The following is a 25271-nucleotide window of genomic DNA, read 5'->3' on the forward strand; positions in this document are numbered from 1 at the left end:
CCAGTAATTACTGATCGGTGTACTATGGTAACACTGCCTGGCACAAGTCACTATCACACCTAATACCAGTAGTTACTGATCGGTGTACTATGGTAACACTGCCTGGCACAAGTCACTATCACACCTAATACCAGTAATTACTGATCGGTGTACTATGGTAACACTGCCTGGCACAAGTCACTATCACTACTAATACCAGTAATTACTGATCGGTGTACTATGGTAACACTGCCTGGCACAAGTCATTATCACTCCTAATACCAGTAATTACTGATCGGTGTACTATGGTAACACTGCCTGGCACAAGTCATTATCACTCCTAATACCAGTAATTACTGATCGGTGTACTATGGTAACACTGCCTGGCACAAGTCATTATCACTACTAATACCAGTAATTACTGATCGGTGTACTATGATAACACTGCCTGGCACAAGTCATTATCACTCCTAATACCAGTAATTACTGATCGGTGTACTATGGTAACACTGCCTGGCACAAGTCATTGTCACACCTAATACCAGTAATTACTGATCGGTGTACTATGATAACACTGCCTGGCACAAGTCATTATCACTCCTAATACCAGTAATTACTGATCGGTGTACTATGGTAACACTGCCTGGCACAAGTCATTATCACACCTAATACCAGTAATTACTGATCGTTGTACTATGATAACACTGCCTGGCACAAGTCACTATCACTACTAATACCAGTAATTACTGATCGGTGTACTATGATAACACTGCCTGGCACAAGTCATTATCACACCTAATACCAGTAATTATTGATCGGTGTACTATGATAACACTTCCTGGCACAAGTCACTATCACACCTAATACCAGTAATTACTGATCGGTGTACTATGGTAACACTGCCTGGCACAAGTCATTATCACACCTAATACCAGTAATTACTGATCGGTGTACTATGGTAACACTGCCTGGCACAAGTCATTATCATACCTAATACCAGTAATTACTGATCGGTGTACTATGATAACACTGCCTGGCACAAGTCATTATCACACCTAATACCAGTAGTTACTGATCGGTGTACTATGGTAACACTGCCTGGCACAAGTCATTATTACACCTAATACCAGTAATTACTGATCGGTGTACTATGGTAACACTGCCTGGCACAAGTCATTATCACTCCTAATACCAGTAATTACTGATCGGTGTACTATGGTAACACTGCCTGGCACAAGTCATTATCACACCTAATACCAGTAATTACTGATCGGTGTACTATGGTAACACTGCCTGGCACAAGTCATTATTACACCTAATACCAGTAATTACTGATCGGTGTACTATGGTAACACTGCCTGGCACAAGTCATTATCACACCTAATACCAGTAATTACTGATCGGTGTACTATGGTAACACTGCCTGGCACAAGTTACTATCACACTTAATACCAGTAATTACTGATCGGTGTACTATGGTAACACTGCCTGGCACAAGTCATTATCACACCTAATACCAGTAGTTACTGATCGGTGTACTATGATAACACTGCCTGGCACAAGTCATTATCACTCCTAATACCAGTAATTACTGATCGGTGTACTATGGTAACACTGCCTGGCACAAGTCATTATCACACCTAATACCAGTAATTACTGATCGGTGTACTATGGTAACACTGCCTGGCACAAGTCATTATCACTCCTAATACCAGTAATTACTGATCGGTGTACTATGGTAACACTGCCTGGCACAAGTCACTATCACACCTAATACCAGTAGTTACTGATCGGAGTACTATGATAACACTGCCTGGCACAAGTCATTATCACTCCTAATACCAGTAATTACTGATCGGTGTACTATGATAACACTGCCTGGCACAAGTCATTATCACTCCTAATACCAGTTATTACTGATCGGTGTACTATGATAACACTGCCTGGCACAAGTCATTATCACACCTAATACCAGTAATTACTGATTGGTGTACTATGATAACACTGCCTGGCACAAGTCACTATCACACCTAATACCAGTAATTACTGATCGGTGTACTATGGTAACACTGCCTGGCACAAGTCATTATCACACCTAATACCAGTAGTTACTGATCGGTGTACTATGGTAACACTGCCTGGCACAAGTCATTATTACACCTAATACCAGTAATTACTGATCGGTGTACTATGGTAAGACTGCCTGGCACAAGTCATTATCACTCCTAATACCAGTAATTACTGATCGGTGTACTATGATAACACTGCCTGGCACAAGTCATTATTACACCTAATACCAGTAATTACTGATTGGTGTACTATGATAACACTGCCTGGCACAAGTCACTATCACACCTAATACCAGTAGTTACTGATCGGTGTACTATGGTAACACTGCCTGGCACAAGTCATTATTACACCTAATACCAGTAATTACTGATCTGTGTACTATGGTAACACTGCCTGGCACAAGTCACTATCACACCTAATACCAGTAGTTACTGATCGGTGTACTATGGTAACACTGCCTGGCACAAGTCACTATCACACCTAATACCAGTAATTACTGATCGGTGTACTATGGTAACACTGCCTGGCACAAGTCACTATCACTACTAATACCAGTAATTACTGATCGGTGTACTATGGTAACACTGCCTGGCACAAGTCATTATCACTCCTAATACCAGTAATTACTGATCGGTGTACTATGGTAACACTGCCTGGCACAGTCATTATCACACCTAATACCAGTAATTACTGATCGGTGTACTATGATAACACTGCCTGGCACAAGTCATTATCACACCTAATACCAGTAATTACTGATCGGTGTACTATGGTAACACTGCCTGGCACAAGTCATTATCACTCCTAATACCAGTAATTACTGATCGGTGTACTATGGTAACACTGCCTGGCACAAGTCATTATCACACCTAATACCAGTAATTATTGATCGGTGTACTATGATAACACTGCCTGGCACAAGTCATTATCACACCTAATACCAGTAATTACTGATCGGTGTACTATGGTAACACTGCCTGGCACAAGTCACTATCACACCTAATACCAGTAATTACTGATCGGTGTACTATGGTAACACTGCCTGGCACAAGTCATTATCACACCTAATACCAGTAGTTACTGATAGGTGTACTATGGTAACACTGCCTGGCACAAGTCATTATCACACCTAATACCAGTAGTTACTGATCGGAGTACTATGATAACACTGCCTGGCACAAGTCATTATCACTCCTAATACCAGTAATTACTGATCGGTGTACTATGATAACACTGCCTGGCACAAGTCATTATCACTCCTAATACCAGTTATTACTGATCGGAGTACTATGATAACACTGCCTAGCACAAGTCATTATCACACCTAATACCAGTAATTACTGATTGGTGTACTATGGTAACACTGCCTGGCACAAGTCATTATCACACCTAATACCAGTAGTTACTGATCGGTGTACTATGGTAACACTGCCTGGCACAAGTCATTATTACACCTAATACCAGTAATTACTGATCGGTGTACTATGGTAAGACTGCCTGGCACAAGTCATTATCACTCCTAATACCAGTAATTACTGATCGGTGTACTATGATAACACTGCCTGGCACAAGTCATTATTACACCTAATACCAGTAATTACTGATTGGTGTACTATGATAACACTGCCTGGCACAAGTCACTATCACACCTAATACCAGTAGTTACTGATCGGTGTACTATGGTAACACTGCCTGGCACAAGTCATTATTACACCTAATACCAGTAATTACTGATCGGTGTACTATGGTAACACTGCCTGGCACAAGTCACTATCACTACTAATACCAGTAATTACTGATCGGTGTACTATGATAACACTGCCTGGCACAAGTCACTATCACACCTAATACCAGTAGTTACTGATCGGTGTACTATGGTAACACTGCCTGGCACAAGTCACTATCACACCTAATACCAGTAATTACTGATCGGTGTACTATGGTAACACTGCCTGGCACAAGTCACTATCACTACTAATACCAGTAATTACTGATCGGTGTACTATGGTAACACTGCCTGGCACAAGTCATTATCACTCCTAATACCAGTAATTACTGATCGGTGTACTATGGTAACACTGCCTGGCACAAGTCATTATCACTCCTAATACCAGTAATTACTGATCGGTGTACTATGGTAACACTGCCTGGCACAGTCATTATCACACCTAATACCAGTAATTACTGATCGGTGTACTATGATAACACTGCCTGGCACAAGTCATTATCACTCCTAATACCAGTAATTACTGATCGGTGTACTATGGTAACACTGCCTGGCACAAGTCATTATCACACCTAATACCAGTAATTACTGATCGGTGTACTATGATAACACTGCCAGGCACAAGTCATTATCACACCTAATACCAGTAATTACTGATCGGTGTACTATGGTAACACTGCTTGGCACAAGTCACTATCACACCTAATACCAGTAATTACTGATCGGTGTACTATGGTAACACTGCCTGGCACAAGTCATTATCACACCTAATACCAGTAATTACTGATCGGTGTACTATGATAACACTGCCTGGCACAAGTCACTATCACACCTAATACCAGTAATTACTGATCGGTGTACTATGGTAACACTGCCTGGCACAAGTCATTATCACAACTAATACCAGTAATTACTGATCAGGATACTATGGTAACACTGCCTGGCACAAGTCACTATCACACCTAATACCAGTAATTACTGATCGATGTACTATGGTAACACTGCCTGGCACAAGTCACTATCACTCCTAATACCAGTAATTACTGATCGGTGTACTATGGTAACACTGCCTGGCACAAGTCATTCTCACACCTAATACCAGTAATTACTGATCGGTGTACTATGGTAACACTGCCTGGCACAAGTCACTATCACACCTAATACCAGTAATTACTGATCGGTGTACTATGGTAACACTGCCTGGCACAAGTCATTATCACACCTAATACCAGTAATTACTGATCGGTGTACTATGGTAACACTGCCTGGAACAAGTCATTATTACACCTAATACCAGTAATTACTGATCGGTGTACTATGATAACACTGCCTGGCACAAGTCATTATCACACCTAATACCAGTAATTACTGATCGGTGTACTATGGTAACACTGCCTGGCACAAGTCATTATTACACCTAATACCAGTAATTACTGATCGGTGTACTATGGTAACACTGCCTGGCACAAGTCACTATTACACCTAATACCAGTAATTACTGATCGGTGTACTATGATAACACTGCCTGGCACAAGTCATTATCACTCCTAATACCAGTAATTACTGATCAGTGTACTATGATAACACTGCCTGGCACAAGTCATTATCACACCTAATACCAGTAATTACTGATCGGTGTACTATGGTAACACTGCCTGGCACAAGTCACTATCACACCTAATACCAGTAATTACTGATTGGTGTACTATGGTAACACTGCCTGGCACAAGTCATTCTCACACCTAATACCAGTAATTACTGATCGGTGTACTATGGTAACACTGCCTGGCACAAGTCATTATCACACCTAATACCAGTAATTACTGATCAGGATACTATGGTAACACTGCCTGGCACAAGTCACTATCACACCTAATACCAGTAATTACTGATCGATGTACTATGGTAACACTGCCTGGCACAAGTCATTATCACACCTAATACCAGTAATTACTGATCGGTGTACTATGATAACACTTCCTGGTACAAGTCACTATCACACCTAATACCAGTAATTACTGATCGGTGTACTATGATAACACTTCCTGGCACAAGTCACTGTCACACCTAATACCAGTAATTACTGATCGGTGTACTATGGTAACACTGCCTGGCACAAGTCATTATCACACCTAATACCAGTAATTACTGATTGGTGTACTATGGTAACACTGCCTGGCACAAGTCATTCTCACACCTAATACCAGTAATTACTGATCGGTGTACTATGGTAACACTGCCTGGCACAAGTCATTATCACACCTAATACCAGTAATTACTGATCGGTGTACTATGATAACACTTCCTGGCACAAGTCACTATCACACCTAATACCAGTAATTACTGATCGGTGTACTATGGTAACACTGCCTGGCACAAGTCATTATCACACCTAATACCAGTAATTACTGATCAGGATACTATGGTAACACTGCCTGGCACAAGTCACTATCACACCTAATACCAGTAATTACTGATCGATGTACTATGGTAACACTGCCTGGCACAAGTCACTATCACTCCTAATACCAGTAATTACTGATCGGTGTACCATGGTAACACTGCCTTGCACAAGTCATTATCACACCTAATACCAGTAATTACTGATCGGTGTACTATGATAACACTTCCTGGCACAATTCACTATCACACCTAATACCAGTAATTACTGATCGGTGTACTATGGTAACACTGCCTGGCACAAGTCATTATTACACCTAATACCAGTAATTACTGATCGGTGTACTATGGTAACACTGCCTGGCACAAGTCATTATCACAACTAATACCAGTAATTACTGATCGGTGTACTATGGTAACACTGCCTGGCACAAGTCACTATCACACCTAATACCAGTAATTACTGATCGGTGTACTATGATAACACTGCCTGGCACAAGTCATTATCACACCTAATACCAGTAATTACTGATCGGTGTACTATGGTAACACTGCCTGGCACAAGTCATTATCACACCTAATACCAGTAATTACTGATCAGGATACTTTGGTAACACTGCCTGGCACAAGTCATTATCACAACTAATACCAGTAATTACTGATCGGTGTACTATGATAACACTGCCTGGCACAAGTCATTATCACACCTAATACCAGTAATTACTGATCGGTGTACTATGGTATCACTGCCTGGCACAAGTCATTATCACACCTAATACCAGTAATTACTGATCGGTGTACTATGGTAACACTGCCTGGCACAAGTCACTATCACACCTAATACCAGTAATTACTGATCGGTGTACTATGGTAACACTGCCTGGCACAAGTCAGTATCACACCTAATACCAGTAATTACTGATCGGTGTACTATGATAACACTGCCTGGCACAAGTCACTATCACACCTAATACCAGTAATTACTGATCGGTGTACTATGATAACACTGCCTGGCACAAGTCACTATCACACCTAATACCAGTAATTACTGATCGGTGTACTATGGTAACACTGCCTGGCACAAGTCACTGTCACACCTAATACCAGTAATTACTGATCGGTGTACTATGATAACACTGCCTGGCACAATTCATTATCACACCTAATACCAGTAATTACTGATCGGTGTACTATGGTAACACTGCCTGGCACAAGTCACTATCACTCCTAATACCAGTAATTACTGATCGGTGTACTATGATAACACTGCCTGGCACAAATCACTATCACACCTAATACCAGTAATTACTGATCGGTGTACTATGGTAACACTGCCTGGCTAAAGTCATTATCACACCTAATACCAGTAATTACTGATCGGTGTACTATGGTAACACTGCCTGGCACAAGTCACTATCACACCTAATACCAGTAATTACTGATCGGTGTACTATGATAACACTGCCTGGCACAAGTCATTATCACACCTAATACCAGTAATTACTGATCGGTGTACTATGATAACACTGCCTGGCACAAGTCACTATCACACCTAATACCAGTAATTACTGATCGGTGTACTATGGTAACACTGCCTGGCACAAGTCACTATCACACCTAATACCAGTAATTACTGATCGGTGTACTATGATAACACTGCCTGGCACAATTCATTATCACACCTAATACCAGTAATTTCTGATAGGTGTACTATGGTAACACTGCCTGGCACAAGTCACTATCACTCCTAATACCAGTAATTACTGATCGGTGTACTATGATAACACTGCCTGGCACAAGTCACTATCACACCTAATACCAGTAATTACTGATCGGTGTACTATGGTAACACTGCCTGGCACAAGTCATTATCACACCTAATACCAGTAATTACTGATCGGTGTACTATGATAACACTGCCTGGCACAAGTCACTATCACACCTAATACCAGTAATTACTGATCGGTGTACTATGGTAACACTGCCTGGCACAAGTCATTATCACACCTAATACCAGTAATTACTGATCAGGATACTATGGTAACACTGCCTGGCACAAGTCACTATCACACCTAATACCAGTAATTACTGATCGGTGTACTATGGTAACACTGCCTGGCACAAGTCACTATCACTCCTAATACCAGTAATTACTGATTGGTGTACTATGATAACACTGCCTGGCACAAGTCACTATCACACCTAATACCAGTAATTACTGATCTGTGTACTATGGTAACACTGCCTGGCACAAGTCATTATCACTCCTAATACCAGTAATTACTGATCTGTGTACTATGGTAACACTGCCTGGCACAAGTCATTATCACTCCTAATACCAGTAATTACTGATCGGTGTACTATGGTAACACTGCCTGGCACAAGTCATTATCACTCCTAATACCAGTAATTACTGATCGGTGTACTATGGTAACACTGCCTGGCACAAGTCACTATCACACCTAATACCAGTAATTACTGATCGGTGTACTATGATAACACTGCCTGGCACAAGTCATTATCACAACTAATACCAGTAATTACTGATCGGTGTACTATGGTAACACTGCCTGGCACAAGTCACTATCACACCTAATACCAGTAATTACTGATCGGTGTACTATGGCAACACTGCCTGGCACAAGTCATTCTCACACCTAATACCAGTAATTACTGATTGGTGTACTATGGTAACACTGCCTGGCACAAGTCATTATCACTCCTAATACCAGTAATTACTGATCGGTGTACTATGATAACACTGCCTGGCACAAGTCATTATCACACCTAATACCAGTAATTACTGATCGGTGTACTATGATAACACTGCCTGGCACAAGTCATTATCACTCCTAATACCAGTAATTACTGATCGGTGTACTATGGTAACACTGCCTGGCACAAGTCATTCTCACACCTAATACCAGTAATTACTGATCGGTGTACTATGGTAACACTGCCTGGCACAAGTCATTATCACACCTAATACCAGTAATTACTGATCGGTGTACTATGGTAACACTGCCTGGCACAAGTCATTATCACTCCTACTACCAGTAATTACTGATCGGTGTACTATGGTAACACTGCCTGGCACAAGTCATTCTCACACCTAATACCAGTAATTACTGATCGGTGTACTATGGTAACACTGCCTGGCACAAGTCATTCTCACACCTAATACCAGTAATTACTGATCGGTGTACTATGGTAACACTGCCTGGCACAAGTCATTATCACTCCTAATACCAGTAATTACTGATCGGTGTACTATGGTAACACTGCCTGGCACAAGTCATTCTCACACCTAATACCAGTAATTACTGATCGGTGTACTATGGTAACACTGCCTGGCACAAGTCACTATCACACCTAATACCAGTAATTACTGATAGGTGTACTATGATAACACTGCCTGGCACAAGTCATTATCACTCCTAATACCAGTAATTACTGATCGGTGTACTATGGTAACACTGCCTGGCACAAGTCATTCTCACACCTAATACCAGTAATTACTGATCGGTGTACTATGGTAACACTGCCTGGCACAAGTCATTATCACACCTAATACCAGTAATTACTGATCAGGATACTATGGTAACACTGCCTGGCACAAGTCACTATCACACCTAATACCAGTAATTACTGATCGATGTACTATGGTAACACTGCCTGGCACAAGTCATTCTCACACCTAATACCAGTAATTACTGATCGGTGTACTATGGTAACACTGCCTGGCACAAGTCATTATCACACCTAATACCAGTAATTACTGATCGGTGTACTATGATAACACTTCCTGGTACAAGTCACTATCACACCTAATACCAGTAATTACTGATCGGTGTACTATGATAACACTTCCTGGCACAAGTCACTATCACACCTAATACCAGTAATTACTGATCGGTGTACTATGGTAACACTGCCTGGCACAAGTCATTATCACACCTAATACCAGTAATTACTGATTGGTGTACTATGGTAACACTGCCTGGCACAAGTCATTCTCACACCTAATACCAGTAATTACTGATCGGTGTACTATGGTAACACTGCCTGGCACAAGTCATTATCACACCTAATACCAGTAATTACTGATCGGTGTACTATGATAACACTTCCTGGCACAAGTCACTATCACACCTAATACCAGTAATTACTGATCGGTGTACTATGGTAACACTGCCTGGCACAAGTCATTATCACACCTAATACCAGTAATTACTCATCGGTGTACTATGGTAACACTGCCTGGCACAAGTCATTATCACTCCTAATACCAGTAATTACTGATCGGTGTACTATGGTAACACTGCCTGGCACAAGTCACTATCACTCCTAATACCAGTAATTACTGATCGGTGTACTATGATAACACTGCCTGGCACAAATCACTATCACACCTAATACCAGTAATTACTGATCGGTGTACTATGGTAACACTGCCTGGCACAAGTCATTATCACACCTAATACCAGTAATTACTGATCGGTGTACTATGGTAACACTGCCTGACACAAGTCACTATCACACCTAATACCAGTAATTACTGATCGGTGTACTATGATAACACTGCCTGGAACAAGTCATTATCACACCTAATACCAGTAATTACTGATCGGTGTACTATGATAACACTGCCTGGCACAAGTCACTATCACACCTAATACCAGTAATTACTGATCGGTGTACTATGGTAACACTGCCTGGCACAAGTCACTATCACACCTAATACCAGTAATTACTGATCGGTGTACTATGATAACACTTCCTGGCACAAGTCACTATCACTCCTAATACCAGTAATTACTGATCGGTGTACTATGATAACACTGCCTGGCACAAGTCATTATCACACCTAATACCAGTAATTACTGATCGGTGTACTATGGTAACACTGCCTGGCACAAGTCATTATCACACCTAATACCAGTAATTACTGATCGGTGTACTATGGTAACACTGCCTGGCACAAGTCATTATTACACCTAATACCAGTAATTACTGATCGGTGTACTATGGTAACACTGCCTGGCACAAGTCACTATTACACCTAATACCAGTAATTACTGATCGGTGTACTATGATAACACTGCCTGGCACAAGTCATTATTACACCTAATACCAGTAATTACTGATCGGTGTACTATGATAACACTGCCTGGCACAAGTCACTATCACACCTAATACCAGTAATTACTGATCGGTGTACTATGGTAACACTGCCTGGCACAAGTCACTATTACACCTAATACCAGTAATTACTGATCGGTGTACTATGATAACACTGCCTGGCACAAGTCATTATCACACCTAATACCAGTAATTACTGATCGGTGTACTATGGTAACACTGCCTGGCACAAGTCATTATTACACCTAATACCAGTAATTACTGATCGGTGTACTATGGTAACACTGCCTGGCACAAGTTACTATTACACCTAATACCAGTAATTACTGATCGGTGTACTATGATAACACTGCCTGGCACAAGTCATTATTACACCTAATACCAGTAATTACTGATCGGTGTACTATGATAACACTGCCTGGCACAAGTCACTATCACACCTAATACCAGTAATTACTGATCGGTGTACTATGATAACACTGCCTGGCACAAGTCACTATTACACCTAATACCAGTAATTACTGATCGGTGTACTATGATAACACTGCCTGGCACAAGTCACTATCACACCTAATACCAGTAATTACTGATCGGTGTTCTATGGTAACACTGCCTGGCACAAGTCATTATCACACCTAATACCAGTAATTACTGATCGGTGTACTATGATAACACTGCCTGGCACAAGTCACTATTACACCTAATACCAGTAATTACTGATCGGTGTACTATGATAACACTGCCTGGCACAAGTCATTATCACACCTAATACCAGTAATTACTGATCGGTGTACTATGGTAACACTGCCTGGCACAAGTCACTATCACACCTAATACCAGTAATTACTGATCGGTGTACTATGATAGCACTGCCTGGCACAAGTCATTATCACACCTAATACCAGTAATTACTGATCGGTGTACTATGGTAACACTGCCTGGCACAAGTCATTATCACACCTAATATCAGTAATTACTGATCGGTGTACTATGATAGCACTGCCTGGCACAAGTCATTATCACACCTAATATCAGTAATTACTGATCGGTGTACTATGATAACACTGCCTGGCACAAGTCATTATCACACCTAATACCAGTAATTACTGATCGGTGTACTATGATAACACTGCCTGGCACAAGTCACTATCACTCCTAATACCAGTAATTACTGATCGTTGTACTATGGTAACACTGCCTGGCACAAGTCATTATCACACCTAATACCAGTAATTACTGATCGGTGTACTATGGTAACACTGCCTGGCACAAGTCATTATCACACCTAATACCAGTAATTACTGATCGGTGTACTATGGTAACACTGCCTGGCACAAGTCATTATCACACCTAATACCAGTAATTACTGATCGGTGTACTATGATAGCACTGCCTGGCACAAGTCATTATCACACCTAATATCAGTAATTACTGATCGGTGTACTATGATAACACTGCCTGGCACAAGTCATTATCACACCTAATACCAGTAATTACTGATCGGTGTACTATGATAACACTGCCTGGCACAAGTCACTATCACTCCTAATACCAGTAATTACTGATCGGTGTACTATGATAACACTGCCTGGCACAAGTCACTTTCACACCTAATACCAGTAATTACTGATCGGTGTACTATGATAACACTGCCTGGCACAAGTCACTATCACTCCTAATACCAGTAATTATTGATCGGTGTACTATGGTAACACTGCCTGGCACAAGTCACTATCACTACTAATACCAGTAATTACTGATCGGTGTACTATGGTAACACTGCCTGGCACAAGTCACTATCACTACTAATACCAGTAATTACTGATCGGTGTACTATGGTACCACTGCCTGGCACAAGTCATTATCACACCTAATACCAGTAATTACTGATCGGTGTACTATGATAACACTGCCTGGCACAAGTCATTATCACTCCTAATACCAGTAATTACTGATCGGTGTACTATGGTAACACTGCCTGGCACAAGTCATTCTCACACCTAATACCAGTAATTACTGATCGGTGTACTATGGTAACACTGCCTGGCACAAGTCATTATCACACCTAATACCAGTAATTACTGATCGGTGTACTATGGTAACACTGCCTGGCACAAGTCATTATCACTCCTACTACCAGTAATTACTGATCGGTGTACTATGGTAACACTGCCTGGCACAAGTCATTCTCACACCTAATACCAGTAATTACTGATCGGTGTACTATGGTAACACTGCCTGGCACAAGTCATTCTCACACCTAATACCAGTAATTACTGATCGGTGTACTATGGTAACACTGCCTGGCACAAGTCATTATCACTCCTAATACCAGTAATTACTGATCGGTGTACTATGATAGCACTGCCTGGCACAAGTCATTATCACACCTAATACCAGTAATTACTGATCGGTGTACTATGGTAACACTGCCTGGCACAAGTCATTATCACACCTAATATCAGTAATTACTGATCGGTGTACTATGATAGCACTGCCTGGCACAAGTCATTATCACACCTAATATCAGTAATTACTGATCGGTGTACTATGATAACACTGCCTGGCACAAGTCATTATCACACCTAATACCAGTAATTACTGATCGGTGTACTATGATAACACTGCCTGGCACAAGTCACTATCACTCCTAATACCAGTAATTACTGATCGTTGTACTATGGTAACACTGCCTGGCACAAGTCATTATCACACCTAATACCAGTAATTACTGATCGGTGTACTATGGTAACACTGCCTGGCACAAGTCATTATCACACCTAATACCAGTAATTACTGATCGGTGTACTATGGTAACACTGCCTGGCACAAGTCATTATCACACCTAATACCAGTAATTACTGATCGGTGTACTATGATAGCACTGCCTGGCACAAGTCATTATCACACCTAATATCAGTAATTACTGATCGGTGTACTATGATAACACTGCCTGGCACAAGTCATTATCACACCTAATACCAGTAATTACTGATCGGTGTACTATGATAACACTGCCTGGCACAAGTCACTATCACTCCTAATACCAGTAATTACTGATCGGTGTACTATGATAACACTGCCTGGCACAAGTCACTTTCACACCTAATACCAGTAATTACTGATCGGTGTACTATGATAACACTGCCTGGCACAAGTCACTATCACTCCTAATACCAGTAATTATTGATCGGTGTACTATGGTAACACTGCCTGGCACAAGTCACTATCACTACTAATACCAGTAATTACTGATCGGTGTACTATGGTAACACTGCCTGGCACAAGTCACTATCACTACTAATACCAGTAATTACTGATCGGTGTACTATGGTACCACTGCCTGGCACAAGTCATTATCACACCTAATACCAGTAATTACTGATCGGTGTACTATGATAACACTGCCTGGCACAAGTCATTATCACTCCTAATACCAGTAATTACTGATCGGTGTACTATGGTAACACTGCCTGGCACAAGTCATTCTCACACCTAATACCAGTAATTACTGATCGGTGTACTATGGTAACACTGCCTGGCACAAGTCATTATCACACCTAATACCAGTAATTACTGATCGGTGTACTATGGTAACACTGCCTGGCACAAGTCATTATCACTCCTACTACCAGTAATTACTGATCGGTGTACTATGGTAACACTGCCTGGCACAAGTCATTCTCACACCTAATACCAGTAATTACTGATCGGTGTACTATGGTAACACTGCCTGGCACAAGTCATTCTCACACCTAATACCAGTAATTACTGATCGGTGTACTATGGTAACACTGCCTGGCACAAGTCATTATCACTCCTAATACCAGTAATTACTGATCGGTGTACTATGGTAACACTGCCTGGCACAAGTCATTCTCACACCTAATACCAGTAATTACTGATCGGTGTACTATGGTAACACTGCCTGGCACAAGTCACTATCACACCTAATACCAGTAATTACTGATAGGTGTACTATGATAACACTGCCTGGCACAAGTCATTATCACTCCTAATACCAGTAATTACTGATCGGTGTACTATGGTAACACTGCCTGGCACAAGTCATTCTCACACCTAATACCAGTAATTACTGATCGGTGTACTATGGTAACACTGCCTGGCACAAGTCATTATCACACCTAATACCAGTAATTACTGATCAGGATACTATGGTAACACTGCCTGGCACAAGTCACTATCACACCTAATACCAGTAATTACTGATCGATGTACTATGGTAACACTGCCTGGCACAAGTCATTCTCACACCTAATACCAGTAATTACTGATCGGTGTACTATGGTAACACTGCCTGGCACAAGTCATTATCACACCTAATACCAGTAATTACTGATCGGTGTACTATGATAACACTTCCTGGTACAAGTCACTATCACACCTAATACCAGTAATTACTGATCGGTGTACTATGATAACACTTCCTGGCACAAGTCACTATCACACCTAATACCAGTAATTACTGATCGGTGTACTATGGTAACACTGCCTGGCACAAGTCATTATCACACCTAATACCAGTAATTACTGATTGGTGTACTATGGTAACACTGCCTGGCACAAGTCATTCTCACACCTAATACCAGTAATTACTGATCGGTGTACTATGGTAACACTGCCTGGCACAAGTCATTATCACACCTAATACCAGTAATTACTGATCGGTGTACTATGATAACACTTCCTGGCACAAGTCACTATCACACCTAATACCAGTAATTACTGATCGGTGTACTATGGTAACACTGCCTGGCACAAGTCATTATCACACCTAATACCAGTAATTACTCATCGGTGTACTATGGTAACACTGCCTGGCACAAGTCATTATCACTCCTAATACCAGTAATTACTGATCGGTGTACTATGGTAACACTGCCTGGCACAAGTCACTATCACTCCTAATACCAGTAATTACTGATCGGTGTACTATGATAACACTGCCTGGCACAAATCACTATCACACCTAATACCAGTAATTACTGATCGGTGTACTATGGTAACACTGCCTGGCACAAGTCATTATCACACCTAATACCAGTAATTACTGATCGGTGTACTATGGTAACACTGCCTGACACAAGTCACTATCACACCTAATACCAGTAATTACTGATCGGTGTACTATGATAACACTGCCTGGAACAAGTCATTATCACACCTAATACCAGTAATTACTGATCGGTGTACTATGATAACACTGCCTGGCACAAGTCACTATCACACCTAATACCAGTAATTACTGATCGGTGTACTATGGTAACACTGCCTGGCACAAGTCACTATCACACCTAATACCAGTAATTACTGATCGGTGTACTATGATAACACTTCCTGGCACAAGTCACTATCACTCCTAATACCAGTAATTACTGATCGGTGTACTATGATAACACTGCCTGGCACAAGTCATTATCACACCTAATACCAGTAATTACTGATCGGTGTACTATGGTAACACTGCCTGGCACAAGTCATTATCACACCTAATACCAGTAATTACTGATCGGTGTACTATGGTAACACTGCCTGGCACAAGTCATTATTACACCTAATACCAGTAATTACTGATCGGTGTACTATGGTAACACTGCCTGGCACAAGTCACTATTACACCTAATACCAGTAATTACTGATCGGTGTACTATGATAACACTGCCTGGCACAAGTCATTATTACACCTAATACCAGTAATTACTGATCGGTGTACTATGATAACACTGCCTGGCACAAGTCACTATCACTCCTAATACCAGTAATTACTGATCGTTGTACTATGGTAACACTGCCTGGCACAAGTCATTATCACACCTAATACCAGTAATTACTGATCGGTGTACTATGGTAACACTGCCTGGCACAAGTCATTATCACACCTAATACCAGTAATTACTGATCGGTGTACTATGGTAACACTGCCTGGCACAAGTCATTATCACACCTAATACCAGTAATTACTGATCGGTGTACTATGATAGCACTGCCTGGCACAAGTCATTATCACACCTAATATCAGTAATTACTGATCGGTGTACTATGATAACACTGCCTGGCACAAGTCATTATCACACCTAATACCAGTAATTACTGATCGGTGTACTATGATAACACTGCCTGGCACAAGTCACTATCACTCCTAATACCAGTAATTACTGATCGGTGTACTATGATAACACTGCCTGGCACAAGTCACTTTCACACCTAATACCAGTAATTACTGATCGGTGTACTATGATAACACTGCCTGGCACAAGTCACTATCACTCCTAATACCAGTAATTATTGATCGGTGTACTATGGTAACACTGCCTGGCACAAGTCACTATCACTACTAATACCAGTAATTACTGATCGGTGTACTATGGTAACACTGCCTGGCACAAGTCACTATCACTACTAATACCAGTAATTACTGATCGGTGTACTATGGTACCACTGCCTGGCACAAGTCATTATCACACCTAATACCAGTAATTACTGATCGGTGTACTATGGTAACACTGCCTGGCACAAGTCATTATCACTCCTAATACCAGTAATTACTGATCGCTGTACTATGATAACACTGCCTGGCACAAGTCACTATCACACCTAATACCAGTAATTACTGATCGGTGTACTATGGTAACACTGCCTGGCACAAGTCATTATCACACCTAATACCAGGAATTACTGATCGGTGTACTATGATAACACTGCCTGGCACAAGTCACTATCACACCTAATACCAGTAATTACTGATCGGTGTACTATGGTAACACTGCCTGGCACAAGTCACTATCACTCCTAATACAAGTAATTACTGATCGGTGTACTATGGTAACACTGCCTGGCACAAGTCATTATCACACCTAATACCAGTAATTACTGATCGGTGTACTATGATAACACTGCCTGGCACAAGTCATTATCACTCCTAATACCAGTAATTACTGATCGGTGTACTATGATAACACTGCCTGGCACAAGTCACTATCACACCTAATACCAGTAATTAATGATCGGTGTACTATGGTAACACTGCCTGGCACAAGTCACTATCACACCTAATACCAGTAATTACTGATCGGTGTACTATGGTAACACTGCCTGGCACAAGTCACTATCACACCTAATACCAGTAATTACTGATCGGTGTACTATGGTAACACTGCCTGGCACAAGTCATTATCACACCTAATACCAGTAATTACTGATCGGTGTACTATGGTAACACTGCCTGGCACAAGTCACTATCACACCTAATACCAGTAATTACTGATCGGTGTACTATGATAACACTGCCTGGCACAAGTCATTATCACTCCTAATACCAGTAATTACTGATCGGTGTACTATGATAACACTGCCTGGCACAAGTCACTATCACACCTAATACCAGTAATTACTGATCGGTGTAATATGGTAACACTGCCTGGCACAAGTCATTATCACTCCTAATACCAGTAATTACTGATCGGTGTACTATGATAACACTGCCTGGCACAAGTCACTATCACACCTAATACCAGTAATTACTGATCGGTGTACTATGGTAACACTGCCTGGCACAAGTCACTATCACACCTAATACCAGTAATTACTGATCGGTGTACTATGATAACACTGCCTGGCACAAGTCATTATCACTCCTAATACCAGTAATTACTGATCGGTGTACTATGATAACACTGCCTGGCACAAGTCACTATCACACCTAATTCCAGTAATTACTGATCGGTGTACTATGATAACACTGCCTGGCACAAGTCATTATCACACCTAATACCAGTAATTACTGATCGGTGTACTATGGTAACACTGCCTGGTACAAGTCATTATCACACCTAATACCAGTAATTACTGATCGGTGTACTATGGTAACACTGCCTGGCACAAGTCACTATCACACCTAATACCAGTAATTACTGATCGGTGTACTATGATAACACTGCCTGGCACAAGTCATTATCACACCTAATACCAGTAATTACTGATCGGTGTACTATGGTAACACTGCCTGGCACAAGTCACTATCACTCCTAATACCAGTAATTACTGATCGGTGTACTATGATAACACTGCCTGGCACAAATCACTATCACTCCTAATACCAGTAATTACTGATCGGTGTACTATGGTAACACTGCCTGGCACAAGTCACTATCACACCTAATACCAGTAATTACTGATCGGTGTACTATGATAACACTGCCTGGCACAAGTCATTATCACACCTAATACCAGTAATTACTGATCGGTGTACTATGGTAACACTGCCTGGCACAAGTCATTATCACACCTAATACCAGTAATTAATGATCGGTGTACTATGGTAACACTGCCTGGCACAAGTCACTATCACACCTAATACCAGTAATTACTGATCGGTGTACTATGATAACACTGCCTGGCACAAGTCACTATCACACCTAATACCAGTAATTACTGATCGGTGTACTATGATAACACTGCCTGGCACAAGTCATTATCACACCTAATACCAGTAATTACTGATCGGTGTACTATGGTAACACTGCCTGGCACAAGTCACTATCACACCTAATACCAGTAATTACTGATCGGTGTACTATGGTAACACTGCCTGGCACAAGTCACTATCACACCTAATACCAGTAATTACTGATCGGTGTACTATGATAACACTGCCTGGCACAAGTCACTATCACACCTAATACCAGTAATTATTGATCGGTGTACTATGGTAACACTGCCTGGCACAAGTCATTATCACACCTAATACCAGTAATTACTGATCGGTGTACTATGGTAACACTGCCTGGCACAAGTCACTATCACTCCTAATACCAGTAATTACTGATCGGTGTACTATGGTAACACTGCCTGGCACAAGTCATTATCACTCCTAATACCAGTAATTAGTGATCGGTGTACTATGATAACACTGCCTGGCACAAGTCACTATCACACCTAATACCAGTAATTACTGATCGGTGTACTATGGTAACACTGCCTGGCACAAGTCACTATCACACCTAATACCAGTAATTACTGATCGGTGTACTATGGTAACACTGCCTGGCACAAGTCACTATCACACCTAATACCAGTAATTACTGATCGGTGTACTATGATAACACTGCCTGGCACAAGTCATTATCACTCCTAATACCAGTAATTAGTGATCGGTGTACTATGATAACACTGCCTGGCACAAGTCACTATCACTCCTAATACCAGTAATTACTGATCGGTGTACTATGATAACACTGCCTGGCACAAGTCATTATCACACCTAATACCAGTAATTACTGATCGGTGTACTATGATAACACTGCCTGGCACAAGTCACTATCACACCTAATACCAGTAATTACTGATCGGTGTACTATGGTAACACTGCCTGGCACAAGTCACTATCACACCTAATACCAGTAATTACTGATCGGTGTACTATGGTAACACTGCCTGGCACAAGTCACTATCACACCTAATACCAGTAATTACTGATCGGTGTACTATGGTAACACTGCCTGGCACAAGTCACTATCACACCTAATACCAGTAATTACTGATCGGTGTACTATGATAACACTGCCTGGCACAAGTCATTATCACACCTAATACCAGTAATTACTGATCGGTGTACTATGGTAACACTGCCTGGCACAAGTCACTATCACTCCTAATACCAGTAATTACTGATCGGTGTACTATGGTAACACTGCCTGGCACAAGTCATTATCACTCCTAATACCAGTAATTAGTGATCGGTGTACTATGATAACACTGCCTGGCACAAGTCACTATCACTCCTAATACCAGTAATTACTGATCGGTGTACTATGGTAACACTGCCTGGCACAAGTCATTATCACACCTAATACCAGTAATTACTGATCGGTGTACTATGATAACACTGCCTGGCACAAGTCACTATCACACCTAATACCAGTAATTACTGATCGGTGTACTATGGTAACACTGCCTGGCACAAGTCATTATCACACCTAATACCAGTAATTACTGATCGGTGTACTATGATAACACTGCCTGGCACAAGTCACTATCACACCTAATACCAGTAATTACTGATCGGTGTACTATGATAACACTGCCTGGCACAAGTCACTATCACACCTAATACCAGTAATTACTGATCGGTGTACTATGGTAACACTGCCTGGCACAAGTCACTATCACTCCTAATACCAGTAATTACTGATCGGTGTACTATGATAACACTGCCTGGCACAAGTCACTATCACACCTAATACCAGTAATTACTGATCGGTGTACTATGGTAACACTGCCTGGCACAAGTCATTATCACACCTAATACCAGTAATTACTGATCGGTGTACTATGATAACACTGCCTGGCACAAGTCACTATCACACCTAATACCAGTAATTACTGATCGGTGTACTATGATAACACTGCCTGGCACAAGTCACTATCACACCTAATACCAGTAATTACTGATCGATGTACTATGGTAACACTGCCTGGCACAAGTCACTATCACTCCTAATACCAGTAATTACTGATTGGTGTACTATGGTAACACTGCCTGGCACAAGTCATTCTCACACCTAATACCAGTAATTACTGATCGGTGTACTATGGTAACACTGCCTGGCACAAGTCATTATCACACCTAATACCAGTAATTACTGATCAGGATACTATGGTAACACTGCCTGGCACAAGTCACTATCACACCTAATACCAGTAATTACTGATCGATGTACTATGGTAACACTGCCTGGCACAAGTCATTCTCACACCTAATACCAGTAATTACTGATCGGTGTACTATGGTAACACTGCCTGGCACAAGTCATTATCACACCTAATACCAGTAATTACTGATCGGTGTACTATGATAACACTTCCTGGTACAAGTCACTATCACACCTAATACCAGTAATTACTGATCGGTGTACTATGATAACACTTCCTGGCACAAGTCACTATCACACCTAATACCAGTAATTACTGATCGGTGTACTATGGTAACACTGCCTGGCACAAGTCATTCTCACACCTAATACCAGTAATTACTGATCGGTGTACTATGGTAACACTGCCTGGCACAAGTCATTATCACACCTAATACCAGTAATTACTGATCGGTGTACTATGATAACACTTCCTGGCACAAGTCACTATCACACCTAATACCAGTAATTACTGATCGGTGTACTATGGTAACACTGCCTGGCACAAGTCACTATCACACCTAATACCAGTAATTACTGATCGATGTACTATGGTAACACTGCCTGGCACAAGTCACTATCACTCCTAATACCAGTAATTACTGATTGGTGTACTATGGTAACACTGCCTGGCACAAGTCATTATCACTCCTAATACCAGTAATTACTGATCGGTGTACTATGGTAACACTGCCTGGCACAAGTCATTATCACACCTAATACCAGTAATTACTGATCGGTGTACTATGGTAACACTGCCTGGCACAAGTCATTATCACACCTAATACCAGTAATTACTGATCGGTGTACTATGGTAACACTGCCTGGCACAAGTCACTATCACTACTAATACCAGTAATTACTGATCGGTGTACTATGATAACACTGCCTGGCACAAGTCATTATCACACCTAATACCAGTAATTACTGATCGGTGTACTATGGTAACACTGCCTGGCACAAGTCATTATCACACCTAATACCAGTAATTACTGATCGGTGTACTATGGTAACACTGCCTGGCACAAGTCACTATCACACCTAATACCAGTAATTACTGATCGATGTACTATGGTAACACTGCCTGGCACAAGTCACTATCACTCCTAATACCAGTAATTACTGATTGGTGTACTATGGTAACACTGCCTGGCACAAGTCATTATCACTCCTAATACCAGTAATTACTGATCGGTGTACTATGGTAACACTGCCTGGCACAAGTCATTATCACACCTAATACCAGTAATTACTGATCGGTGTACTATGATAACACTTCCTGGCACAAGTCACTATCACACCTAATACCAGTAATTACTGATCGGTGTACTATGGTAACACTGCCTGGCACAAGTCATTATTAGACCTAATACCAGTAATTACTGATCGGTGTACTATGGTAACACTGCCTGGCACAAGTCATTATCACAACTAATACCAGTAATTACTGATCGGTGTACTATGGTAACACTGCCTGGCACAAGTCACTATCACACCTAATACCAGTAATTACTGATCGGTGTACTATGATAACACTGCCTGGCACAAGTCATTATCACACCTAATACCAGTAATTACTGATCGGTGTACTATGATAACACTGCCTGGCACAAGTCATTATCACACCTAATACCAGTAATTACTGATCAGGATACTTTGGTAACACTGCCTGGCACAAGTCATTATCACAACTAATACCAGTAATTACTGATCGGTGTACTATGATAACACTGCCTGGCACAAGTCATTATCACACCTAATACCAGTAATTACTGATCGGTGTACTATGGTAACACTGCCTGGCACAAGTCATTATCACACCTAATACCAGTAATTACTGATCGGTGTACTATGGTAACACTGCCTGGCACAAGTCATTATCACACCTAATACCAGTAATTACTGATCGGTGTACTATGGTAACACTGCCTGGCACAAGTCACTATCACACCTAATACCAGTAATTACTGATCGGTGTACTATGGTAACACTGCCTGGCACAAGTCATTATCACTCCTAATACCAGTAATTACTGATCGGTGTACTATGGTAACACTGCCTGGCACAAGTCACTATCACACCTAATACCAGTAATTACTGATCGGTGTACTATGATAACACTGCCTGGCACAAGTCATTATCACACCTAATACCAGTAATTACTGATCGGTGTACTATGGTAACACTGCCTGGCACAAGTCATTATCACACCTAATACCAGTAATTACTGATCGGTGTACTATGATAACACTTCCTGGCACAAGTCACTATCACACCTAATACCAGTAATTACTGATCGGTGTACTATGATAACACTGCCTGGCACAAGTCACTATCACACCTAATACCAGTAATTACTGATCGGTGTACTATGATAACACTGCCTGGCACAAGTCATTATCACTCCTAATACCAGTAATTACTGATCGGTGTACTATGGTAACACTGCCTGGCACAAGTCACTATCACACCTAATACCAGTAATTACTGATCGGTGTACTATGGTAACACTGCCTGGCACAAGTCACTATCACTCCTAATACCAGTAATTACTGATCGGTGTACTATGGTAACACTTCCTGGCACAAGTCACTATCACTCCTAATACCAGTAATTACTGATCGGTGTACTATGGTAACACTGCCTGGCACAAGTCATTATCACACCTAATACCAGTAATTACTGATCGGTGTACTATGGTAACACTTCCTGGCACAAGTCACTATCACACCTAATACCAGTAATTACTGATGGGTGTACTATGATAACACTTCCTGGCACAAGTCACTATCACACCTAATACCAGTAATTACTGATCGGTGTACTATGGTAACACTGCCTGGCACAAGTCACTATCACACCTAATACCAGTAATTACTGATCGGTGTACTATGGTAACACTGCCTGGCACAAGTCATTATCACACCTAATACCAGTAATTACTGATCGGTGTACTATGGTAACACTGCCTGGCACAAGTCATTATCACACCTAATACCAGTAATTACTGATCGGTGTACTATGGTAACACTGCCTGGCACAAGTCACTATCACACCTAATACCAGTAATTACTGATCGGTGTACTATGGTAACACTTCCTGGCACAAGTCACTATCACAACCTAATACCAGTAATTACTGATCGGTGTACTATGATAACACTGCCTGGCACAAGTCACTATCACACCTAATACCAGTAATTACTGATCGGTGTACTATGGTAACACTTCCTGGCACAAGTCACT

Source organism: Phyllobates terribilis, unplaced genomic scaffold (assembly GCF_046119375.1).
Source record: "Phyllobates terribilis strain yellow unplaced genomic scaffold, ASM4611937v1 Scaffold_122__1_contigs__length_5177241, whole genome shotgun sequence".
NCBI lineage: Eukaryota > Metazoa > Chordata > Amphibia > Anura > Dendrobatidae > Phyllobates > Phyllobates terribilis.